Source organism: Odocoileus virginianus, chromosome 24 (genome assembly GCF_023699985.2).
Source record: "Odocoileus virginianus isolate 20LAN1187 ecotype Illinois chromosome 24, Ovbor_1.2, whole genome shotgun sequence".
Taxonomy (NCBI): domain Eukaryota; kingdom Metazoa; phylum Chordata; class Mammalia; order Artiodactyla; family Cervidae; genus Odocoileus; species Odocoileus virginianus.
Window position 1 is genome coordinate 33,796,162 of NC_069697.1, and position 12,688 is coordinate 33,808,849.

Sequence of the window (12,688 nt, forward strand, 5' to 3'; positions counted from 1 at the left end):
AATCCTGCTTTATTTTTCCTCCAAGCACTTAAGAAATATGTATCTATGTTGCTTGTCTCCACTAAAATACAAGTTTGATGGGTTTTACACTGATACATCCTCAGCACCTGGAACAGTGTCTCGGACATAGTGGACACTTCATTTTTTGAATAAATAAAATGAGATTTTACCTTTCCTTGGACAGTGGGGAAAGGAGCATACTGAAGCAGTGATAGGTTCAGCACAGGGGCACTGGCCTCCACTGCTGTATTTTTGGGCAGGGCAAATGTCATTAGCACTGACCCTGCCTCTTGCCTTCAGAAGACCATGGTTTCTATCCCAGGAAACTCCAGTATTGACCCATTCCTGAGTGGACTGCTCTGTGAAGACCAAAGACCAATTTCTACTCAACAGCTAGTGCTGATCCATTACATCTGTGTTTGCTAGAATTCAGTCAGACTGTAGTATCTTATAAACCTTTATTTATATTTTAAAAATCTGTTAACTGGTATCCCACCTTTCCACTCCCAGAGACTGGGAAGGAAAAGAACAGGAACTTCAAAGATCTACTCTCCACATACAAATAGCACCCGCACCAGCAAAGTGAAAGAGGAAGAGGTCTGAAGGATCTGCCAGGTCTGGGTGAGGGAAAGGGGAAGGAAGGAGGGACAGGCTGAGGAGTGGGTCTCCTAAGAAAGGAACTGAATTCTACCAAAAGTTTAGAGAAGAGCTAACACCTATCTTATTCAAACTCTTCCAGAAAATTGCAGAAGGTAAATTTCCAAACTCATTCTATGAGGCCACCATCACCCTAATTCCAAAACCAGACAAAGATGCCACAAAAAAAACTACAGGCCAATATCACTGATGAACATAGATGCAAAAATCCTTAACAAAATTCTAGCAAACAGAATCCAACAACATATTAAAAAAATCATACATCATGACCAAGTGGGCTTTATCCCAGGAATGCAAGGATTCTTTAATATCCGCAAATCAATCAATGTAATACACCACATTAACAAATTGAAAGATAAAAACCATATGATTATCTCAATAGATGCAGAAAAAGCCTTTGACAAAATTCAACATCCATTTATGATTAAAACTCTCCAGAAAGCAGGAATAGAAGGAACATACCTCAACATAATAAAAGCTATATATGACAAACCCACAGCAAGCATCACCCTCAATGGTGAAAAATTGAAAGCATTTCCCCTGAAATAAGGAACAAGATAAGGGTGCCCACTCTCACCACTACTATTCAACATAGTTTTGGAAGTGTTGGCCACAGCAATCAGGGCAGAAAAAGAAGTAAAAGGAATCCAGATAGGAAAAGAAGAAGTGAAACTCTCTCTGTTTGCAGATGACATGATCCTCTACATAGAAAACCCTAAAGACTCTACCAGAAAATTACTAGAGCTAATCAATGAATACAGTCAAGTTGCAGGATATAAAATTAACACACAGAAATCTCTTGCATTCCTATACACTAACAATGAAAAAACAGAAAGAGAAATTAAGGAAACAATACCATTCACCATTGCAACAAAAAGAATAAAATACTTAGGAGTATATCTACCTAAAGAAACAAAAGACCTATACATAGAAAACTATAAAACACTGATGAAAGAAATCAAAGAGGACACAAACAGATGGAGAAATACACCGTGTTCATGGATTGGAAGAATCAATATTGTCAAAATGGCTATACTACCCAAAGCAATCTATAGATTCAATGCAATCCCTATCAAACTACCAGTGGTATTTTTCACAGAACTAGAACAAATAATTTCACAATTTGTATGGAAATACAAAAAACCTCGAATAGCCAAAGTAACCTTGAGAAAGAAGAATGGAACTGGAGGAATCAACTTGCCTGACTTCAGACTATACTACAAAGCCACAGTCATCAAGACAGTATGGCACTGGCACAAAGACAAAAATATAGATCAATGGAACAGAATAGAAAGCCCAGAGATAAATCCACGAACCTATGGTCACCTTATCTTCGACAAAGGAGGCAAGGATATACAATGGAAAAAAGACAACCTCTTTAACAAGTGGTGCTGGGAAAACTGGTCAACCACCTGTAAAAGAATGAAACTAGAACACTTTCTAACACCATACACAAAAATAAACTCAAAATGGATTAAAGATCTAAATGTAAGACCAGAAACTATAAAACTCCTAGAGGAGAACATAGGCAAAACACTCTCCGACATAAATCACAGCAGGATCCTCTATGACCCACCTCCCAGAATTTTAGAAACAAAAGCAAAAATAAACAAATGGGACCTAATGAAACTTAAAAGCTTTTGCACAACAAAGGAAACTATAAGCAAGGTGAAAAGACAGCCCTCAGATTGGGAGAAAATAATAGCAAATGAAGCAACAGACAAAGGATTAATCTCAAAAATATACAAGCAACTCCTCCAGCTCAACTCCAGAAAAATAAATGACCCAATCAAAAAATGGGCCAAAGAACTCAACAGACATTTCTCCAAGGAAGACATACAGATGGCTAAAAAACACATGAAAAGATGCTCAACATCACTCATTATCAGAGAAATGCAAATCAAAACCACAATGAGGTACCATTACAGGCCAGTCAGGATGGCTGCTATCCAAAAGTCTACAAACAATAAATGCTGGAGAGGGTGTGGAGAAAAGGGAACCCTCTTACACTGTTGGTGGGAATGCAAATTAGTACAGCCACTATGGAAAACAGTGTGGAGATTTCTTAAAAAGCTGGAAATAGAACTGCCGTATGACCCAGCAATCCCACTTCTGGGCATACACACTGAGGAAACCAGATCTGAAAGAGACACGTGCACCCCAATGTTCATCGCAGCACTGTTTATAATAGCCAGGACATGGAAGCAACCTAGATGCCCATCAGCAGATGAATGGATGAGGAAGCTGTGGTACATATACACCATGGAATATTACTCAGCCATTAAAAAGAATTCATTTGAATCAGTTCTAATGAGATGGATGAAACTGGAGCCCATTATACAGAGCGAAGTAAGCCAGAAAGATAAAGCCCATTACAGTATACTAACACATATATATGGAATTTAGAAAGATGGTAACAATAACCCTATATGCAAAACAGAAAAAGAGACACAGATGTATAGAACAGACTTTTGGACTCTGTGGGAGAAGGCGAGGGTGGGATGTTTCAAGAGAACAGCATCAAAACCTGTATATTATCTAGGGTGAAACAGATCACCAGCCCAGGTTGGATGTATGAGACAAGTGCTCGAGCCTGGTGCACTGGGAAGACCCAGAGGGATCGGGTGGAGAGGGAGATGGAGGGGGGACCGGGATGGGGAATACATGTAAATCCATGGCTAATTCATTTCAATGTATAACAAAAACCGCTGCAATGTTGTAAAGTAATTAGCCTCCAACTAATAAAAATAAATGGAAAAAAAAAAATAGAAAGGAACTGAGATGGGGCAACCGAGATGTCTCAGTTTGAAGAGGCTGGAAAGTTCTCTGAGGCCCCTCCCCTTCTCTTCCCTCCTACTGGACCAGCTCTGATGCTAGGGCAGGGGGTCTCCTTGTGCCCCCTCCACATTCATGCCTTCATGAATGGAGGTGGGGCTAAATTAATTTCTTAGTCTCCTATTATCAAGCTGCATGGATCAGAGCACACAGGTCATGTCTTTGTGTGTGTATTTGTGTGAGAGAGGGAGATGCTGTCACATCCTGGCTACATGACTGCATCAGTTATGTATTGCTACCATACTAATGGTAGCTACAACTACCCCCAGATGTTATTTTACCCCCAGGTTTAAAATAACAATTATTTTCCCCAAGTCTCCTGGTTGGCTGACCTCTCTCACAGCTGGGGTCTGCTGCAGGTTGGCTGGTCTAGAATGATGTCATCTGAGATGTCTTTGCTCAGTACGGTCTCAGCAGCAGCCTGTTAGCCCCGGCTTGTTCTCATGGCAGCGGACAATGATTCAAGAGACAGAAAAGAGAAAAGTAGTGCACCGGGGCTCTGGAGACCCAGGATCGGAACTGATACATCACTTTGTGCAGTCTATTGGCCACAGCAAGTTACAAGGCCATTCTGAATCCGAGGACTGGAGACATGAAATTCACCTCTTCATGGGAAGAATTACAGAAGTGTATTGCAAAGGGCGTGGGTCTAGGGAAGACTGGAGAATTGCTGTCTAACACAAGGAAAATGAGTGAGAAATTCCTTAAACTTGGGGGCATCAATTTTCTCAAAAAAAAAAAAAATAGGACCTACATTATAGAGCTATTAAATGTGATCCTGCTGTAGACATAATGCTTGGCATAATAGTTCAGTTCAGTTCAGTCACTCAGTTGTTTCCAACTCTTTGCAACCCCAAGGAGTGCAGCATGCCAGGCCTCCCTGTCCATCACCAACTCCCAGAGTTTACTCAAACTCATGTCCATTGAGTCAGTAATGCCATCCAACCATCTCATCCTCTGTCATCCCATTCTCCTTCTACCTTCAATCTTTCCCAGCATCAGGGGTCTTTTCCAATGAGTCAGTTCTTCGCATCAGATGGCCAAAATGTTGGGAGTTTCAGCTTCAGCATCAGTCCTTCCAATGAATATTCTTTCTAGCACTTTCACACCTCTCCTTTTGGAACTCTCACTATACATACTTTGGTCATCTTGAAGCTGCCCCACAGATTTATGAGGATCTGCTCATTTTTCTTCATTCTTTTTCTTTCTGTTCCTCAACCGATTTCTCTTCAAGATTGATGATTCTTTGTTTTTTGCCTGCTCAAATCTAGTTAGGCCCTCTCATGGATTTGTCATTCCAGTTATTGTACTTTTCAACTTGGGATGTCTCTTTGCCTTCTTTTCACAATTTATATCTCTTCATTGATGTCATGTATTCGGTAGGACATTGTTCTCACATTCTCCTTTATTATACATGGTTTCCTTTAGCTCTTGAACATATTTAAAATAGTTGATTTAAAGTCTTTGTCTAGTAAGCACAACATCTAGGCTTCCTTAGGTACAGTTTTGAGTGACCTTTCTTTCTCCAGATATGAATCATACTTTGCTGTTTCTTTGCATGTCTAGTATATTTTTATTGAAAGCTGGGAACTTAATATAATATAATGTGGAAACTCTGGACATTGCCTCCTCCCCAAGGTTCGTTGTTGTTGCTAATTGTTTGAGTTCTTGTTTATTTAGTGACTTTATGAGCTAATTTTGCAAAGTTTGTATTCTTCATGATATGTGCCCACAGAAATCTCAACTCAGCTTAGTCATCAGCTGATGAATGGATAAAGATTGCTTAATGTCTGACACTGATAAATCCCCCAGTTTTTGCCACAGGCTGCATGCGCACCTTGAGACACGTCATCCACACTCAGCCAGGCAGTTTAGACTCTGCTTTAGTTTTCACTTCCTGCTTGTCCAGAGCCTGAAGGTCAGCCAGAGGTTAGAGCTTGCACATGGCCTTTACACACGTGCATGGCTTTCTGCGTCCCTAAGAATGTGTCGAAGACCTTTCAAAGCCATAATGGAGGTCTTCTCCCTCAGTTTTTCCTTTCAAGCATTTTAGCCTATTGTTTGCACCAGTGGTTATTCATCACTTCAGGCAGCTGTGATTAAAACATTTGCCAGCTACCCGATTTAGACAGAGGAGCCTGGCAGGCTATAGTCCATGGGGTTGCAAGAGTCAGACACGACTTAGTTGCAAACTAAACTTAGCAACTAAACTATATATGTATATCAATCAATGCTACTCCCTCAATCCACCCCCCCACCCCCTTCCTCCCCTGTAACTGCTGTATAGTGCAGGGAACTCATTTTGATGTTCTGTGATGACCTAGAGGTGCAGAATGGGAAGGCGGAAGAGAGGCTTAACAGACAGGGCATATGATATTGCTGATTCACGATATTAATACAACATTGTAAAGCAATTACATTCCAAAAAAATAAATAAAATATACTACATTGATATATAAATTTCCCAATAAATGGTTTGGACAATGACTCCACATAAAAGCTTTTAGTAATATGTTAGCTTTAGTCACATCAAATAGAGATGAACCTTTGAATAGAGCCTTCCAGGGAACCGCCAGACATGTTAAACAATTGTAGTTCTTTCAGAATCAGGCTGTGAAGAACTCCAGTTCTGTTCTGTTCTCTCTGGTACCAAAAATGTGGGCTATTTTTTTTTTTTAAAGTTCCTGCTGAGCTAGGAAGCAGGGGATGGGAGTAGGGTAAATTAAAATGCCACAAAGTTTGTTGTCTTTATTGAGATTCAGCTGCTTTCCTTGAATAACTGCTCATGGGGCTGCTGCAAGCCTTTCATTAATTTCCAGTTCTGAAAAAGTCAATTCTGACAATTTTTGCTGGCCTTTATTTTTTTTATGAAGAGAAGAATTTTTAAAGCTCCTTTGCCATTTTCTAGGCCTGAATATTCAAGGGCTAATGCTATCATTAATCTTTCTTGGCAAAAGAATAATGTTGGTATGGCAGGGCTTCCTAATATGCTTAACAGAGTAAGTAATAGCATGTTCCCTTCACTAACGTACGAATTGATTTAAGAGTATTTGACCAATGAATGCCAACAATGGAAGTGATATTATTTTTAAACAGATATTGGTTAGCATGTCAATATTTTTAAGGTCAATATTAACTTATAATAGTCAAACTCTGTTATGGTTATAAAGGATGTTAGTCTTTGTCTAAAATATATAATGGGATACGATTTCTTGACAATAAAAGTTCTATCATTACTTACACATTTTATAAAGGAGAGGATGGGCTAAGAATGAGGTCTCCATTTAACTTTTTAATTCTTTTATTTTCCAGGTTAACTGAGATAAATTTGACACATAACATTGTTTAAGTTTAAGGTGTATAACATGGTGATTTGATACACTTACATCTTGCAAAATGATTACCACCATACTGTTAGCTCCTTTCTAATTCTTAAAAGAGGTAAAGACACTATCTGGATGTTAGAATGGTTGTAGCAGAAGAAGGGGCCTGTCACAATCTAGAGTTTACATATCAGTATTGTGGAATAGCCTGAGATGATCAGTCTCAGAAGATTTAATTCATACTACCTAAATTTTCAAAATACTTCATTATAAACTAGAATGTGATTTTCCTAATCATAAAAATACATTCTGGACATCCCTGGTGGGACAATAGATCGGAATCCATTTGTCAGTGCAGGGGACATGGGTTTGATCCTGGTTCCGGGAAGATTCTATGTGCCGCAGGGCAACTAAGTCTGTGTTCCACAACTACTGAACCCACATGCTACAACTACTGAAGCCCGTGTGCTTCGAGCTTGTGCTCTGCAATAAGAGAAGCCAGTGCACCAATACAAACAGTAGCCCCCGCTCACTGCAACTAGAGAAGGGCGGCTCACAGCAACAAAGACCCAGTGCAACCAAAATAAATAAACGAAATTAAAAAAAAAAATCATTCCACAGTAGAAACATATGTAGATTACAACAGTCTTTGTCACTGTACATTATCGTCCAAAAGGTGAACCCAGACCAAAAAATCAAAATCAAAGGCTGCCAGATAAACATGGCACTCGTGCAAAGCGAAGGATTCCCAGGTGGCTCAATTGTAAAGAATTCACCTGCCAGTGCAGGAGATGCAGGAGACATGGGTTTGATCCCTGGGTCAAGAAGGTCCCCTGGGGGAGGAAATGACAATCCACTTCAGTATTTCTTGCTGAGAAAATCCCATAGACAGAGGAGCCTGGCAGGCTACATGGGATTGCAAAGACTCAGACATAACTGAACAACTGAGCACACAGGCATACAGATTAGATGCCTTAACCACTGTCTCCTCCAAATTACCTTGATGCATAAATAGCCAGTAGAGGAAAACATGTGACATAATCTGAAACACAGTATTCCTTTCCCCAGGATAGTATTAGTAGTAGAAACTTTATAACAAAGTTTGTTGGCTCAAGGAGACCCAAAGGTCTCTGATAACACAGAGTAAGCAAAGAAAAAAAGAAACCAAAACACAAACTGATTCAGTTTAGGTTTTTCAATTTTCTTTTTAAAATTTACAGTACATTCTAGTAACTTCTGAGACTTACACTGGGAGCCTCCTTTATTTCTCTTTTTTTTTTTTTAGCTTGGGTGTTGTTAAGTGTTCCTTTTGAAGGGAGTCTATGACAACCCATAATGTTAATGTTTTCTTAACAGTTCTCATTACCTGATGCTGTTTATTTACTTGTATGTTATCATTATCTGAACAAAAAGTTTCTCTTGAGAACAAGGACCTTGGATATATACATTGCTTTTTTTAAGTGCCTGTACCACAAAAAACAATCAATACTTGTTGAATTGAGTGATTTTTGTTTTAGGTGAGAGTATTTCATGTTTTCCTAATTTCATCTGAGCATAAATTTTGGAGATTCATTACGGTTGCCTCCATACTATTTTTGAGACTAGAATTTGAGTGATTAAAAAGCCAATCCTACCTGTGTCCATTCTTATAGTGGGATAATACAAACTTTAGAAGGAGTATGGGGAGAGGTTGGTCAAAAGTTTAAAGTTTTGATTATAAAATAAGTTAAGTCTGGGGGCTCTAAAGTACAGTATGGTGACTAAAGTTAGTAATATTGCATTATATACTTGAAATTGCTAAAATATTAGATCCAAATTATCGTCATCACACCAAAATAACTAAAAAGGTTACCATGTGAGCTGGTGGATGTGTTAATTAGCTTGACTGTGGTTATCATTTCACAATGAACAGTTGGGCCCCTCAATCCATGGGTTCTGTATCTATGAAATGAAAATATTTGGGAAAAAAAAACTCCAGAAGTGTCAAAAAAGCAAAATGAATTTGCCACACTGGCAACTACCTACCTATTTACATTGTATTTACAACTATTTACATCATGTTTACATTGTACTAGATGTTATAAGCAATCTAAAGACAATTTAAAGTATACAGGAGGATGTATATAGGTTATATGCAAATACTATGTCATTTTATAGAAAGGACTTGAGAATCTATGGATTTTGGTATCCACGGGGCCATGGGACCAATGTCTTGGGGATACTGAGGGCTGTATATCAAAGCATCATGTTGAACACATTAAGTATACACAATTTTTTCAACTATACTGCCATAAAGTTGGGAAAAAATAGAATATGTGCTTATTTTGTTGCTTGTTTAAGTTGGCATAAAACTCAACACTCAGAAAACTAAGATCATGCCATCAGACCCATCACTTCATGGCAAATAGATGGGGAAACAAAGTGAGAGACTTTATTTTCTTGGGCTTCAAAATCATTGCAGATGGTGACTGCAGCCATGAAATTAAAAGACGCTTGATCCTTGGACAAAAAGCTATGACCAACCTAGACAGCATATTAAAAAGCAGAGACATTACTTCGCCAACAATGGTCCGTCTAGTCAAGGCTATGGTTTTTCCAGTAGTCATGTATGGATGTGAGAGTTGGACTATAAAGAGAGCTGAGAGCCGAAGATTGATGCTTCTGAACTGTGGTGTTGGAGAAGACTCTTGAGAGTCCCGTGGACTGCAAGGACATCCAACCAGTCCATCCTAAAGGAGATCAGTCCTGGGTGTTCATTGGAAGGACTGATGTTGAAGCTGAAACTCCAATACTTTGGCCACCTCATATGAAGAGTTGACTCATTGGAAAAGACCCTGATGCTGGGAAAGATTGAGGGCAGGAGGAGAAGGGAATGACAGAGGATGAGATGGTTGGATGGCATCACCGACTCAATGGATATGAGTTTGAATAAGCTCCAGGAATTGGTGATGGACAGGGAAGCCTGGAGTGCTGCATACATGGGGTTGCAAAGAGTCAGACACGACTGAGTGACTGAACTGAACTGATGCTTATTCTGAAAGTGAAAAAAGGAATTATAGATAGCTGGGACCTATAGTCATTTTATATAGCTATAGAACCAAAAGGTGAACAGAGCAATAAATGCTTTGTGTTTGCTTAGTCGGTCAATTGGGTCTGACTTTTGCGACATGGACTACAGCCCGCCAGGGTCCTCTGTCCCTGGGATTCTCCAGGCAAGGATACTGCCTGGTGTGGGTAGCCTTGCCCTCCTCCAGGGGATCTTCCCAACCCAGGGATCGAACCTAGGTTTCTTGCATTGCAGGTAGATCTTTACCAACTGAGCCACCAGGAAAGTCCAATAAATACTTCAGAATGTCTTCAATCGGTCTTAATTATATGTCAGGAAAAGTAAAGAAAAACATTGACTATTTTTTTCTATTATCTGCTTGTTCCTCATAGAACCTAGAGGAATTTAGAATTAAAAATTTAGTTGGCTAGTTGGCAAAATTCAATGGGTCAAAAATACAGGGGAAAAAGCAATTTTTCTTTCTGGTAGTGGGGCAGGCCACTGGTTCTCAACCCTGCTCTCATTACTTATTGGTTTTCACAACCAGTTGTTGGAGGCAACATGAAAAGTTCACATCAAAGTCTCCACCAAACAGTTCTTTTAAAAATCTGTCTGATTTTTTGTTTCTATAAAAGATTAGGGGGAAGCATATTCCAAAGGCAGTTAAGAAAATGCTTCAACTAGATGTCACCACAGGCCATTAAATTCTGCCTTGAGGAAACAGTTAAAAGAGCTTGTACATTACATTGTTCTTCTCAGAACTTTAGTCAAGTCCTGTTCAGCTGCAAGGTGAGGGCAACCTCTCTGTCATTCATTCCCAGAGCTAAGAGTCACACAAACTCAGGGGTCCATCATACAGCACATAACCATCGGCCACGAAACAGTGTGGAATCTTGCTTTGGAATCTTGGATTTACTATACTGCTGCTTTCAAAATAGTTAAGATACAGTCGTATCCTGAAAGAGAAGCCATATCTAATTTTGGTAAGTCTGATATCAATTCCATTTAATGGAATAGAAATATCTACCAAATTATACTGTGAAAATTTCAAAATCAGTGAAATGGGTTACTCATTTAAAGTTTTTTAATATAGTTTGGACACAGTCCATAATAACTACATACATGCTATTTTATACATATGCTTTGTTTTTTTTCTGGAGGACTGAAGATGAAATTCTAATATTTCAATGCCAAGGCCTATTTAAGATAAAGACAACACTAGTGTTCTTGGCATTTTTATTCAGAAAAATTTATATCTGTGTAGTTAGTGTTTTTCTGAAAATAAATGATTTCCTGACTTTTTTTTTCCCCAGCAGCACTAGAGATCCTGCTCACCTGATTAGTAATAACATTTGTCTTTATTTAACCAAGCAACGACATTCGCTTTTATTTGACCAAGCAATTTTCTTCTTTGTTTACCTTTCCTCAACAGAATCCACTTTGTTCATAGGAAGAACAGTGGCAGAGGAGTTCCTATTCACTTTTCTGCTATTTGATAGTCATAAAATGAATAGGCTTTAGAATTTGAGGAAGTGGGGTGAACATCCCTGCTCTGCCCCTTGATTAGTTGTGTGTTTTTTTAACAAGTCATTTCTTCTCTCTCTGCCTGCTTCTTTTGTAAATCACAGTTAATAGACTCTTTTTTGCAAGACTATTCTGGATATGGAAGCAGATCATCCAGGGAGGGCATTAAGCCCAGTGTCAACAACAAAGAAAACTTTCTGAAACATCAGCCAAGCCACATCAGGCAACTGGCCTGTATATAAAGAAAATGCTGAGTACAAAGTAGATGCTTATGAAATTGTTTGACTGACAAAGAGGGTAAAGGGAAGGTAACCTGTCACACGAGAGCTTTCAGAGACCACAACGGAGGAAGCCAACTTAAAAGAGATTGAGTGTGATGGAGCAGATCAGGTACCCTGTGCAATTTTATGGAACTAAGAACATCATTTCTGCTACCTTTTGGCTCTTTCCCTGGGGAGAGACAAGGTCTTAGCTAATAATGCACATCCTTCTCTTCTCTCTGGAAGCCCATTTCCTGAGCAAATGCATGCTTTGGAGAGGTGGTGAGCGAACAACCCAGATCCCAGGTTTAATGGACAATTTCTTCATGGTTAAATTGAAGGGTAGAGCATCATTTTCTGTCTTTCCTTCCCACGCCTCCCCCATCTCTCAAACAACCCATCTCACAGTCCTCAAGGTCCCAATGGTGTGGGAAATCTCAACTGCATACAACACAGAGCTTGCTACATCTATACTGTAGGCATCCTTTTTTTTTTTTTTTAATCCTATTTTTGCTTTCTAACCACTTTCATTTTGCAGACAAAGACTCCTTTGCCAAAGGCAGGATAAATAAACTCAGACACATCCTGTCTCTTTTACATCTTTGTTTATCCATAAACTGTCAAAGATACAGAGGAAAATCCACTCAAGAGTGCATGAGGTGGTTAGACAAAGGCCAAATGAGACTGCTGCACAGAAGCTTGATGTTAGGGAAGATATTATCTAAAATGATACCAAGCCAGCTTGGTATGATGGCATGAATAAAAATTAAAGTTACCAGCAAAAGATGACCAAGTAATTCAGTTAAGAATAGACTCAATTGTGTAAAAAAGCAATCATGAAAAAAATCAATGTGAGAAAGCATCTGTATAATTAGGAGGAAACTGATTGCACCACTGGGATCCCAATAACCATGAGATAAGTTAGTTGAGAGGTGGAGGAAGGGTGAGGAGAAAGAGAGAAAGCTGAGGGGTTAACAGCATAGACTTAAATATGAGAGTGGGTTTGAAACCTGGCTCCTCGTTTACCTTTTTATTTCAAGAAA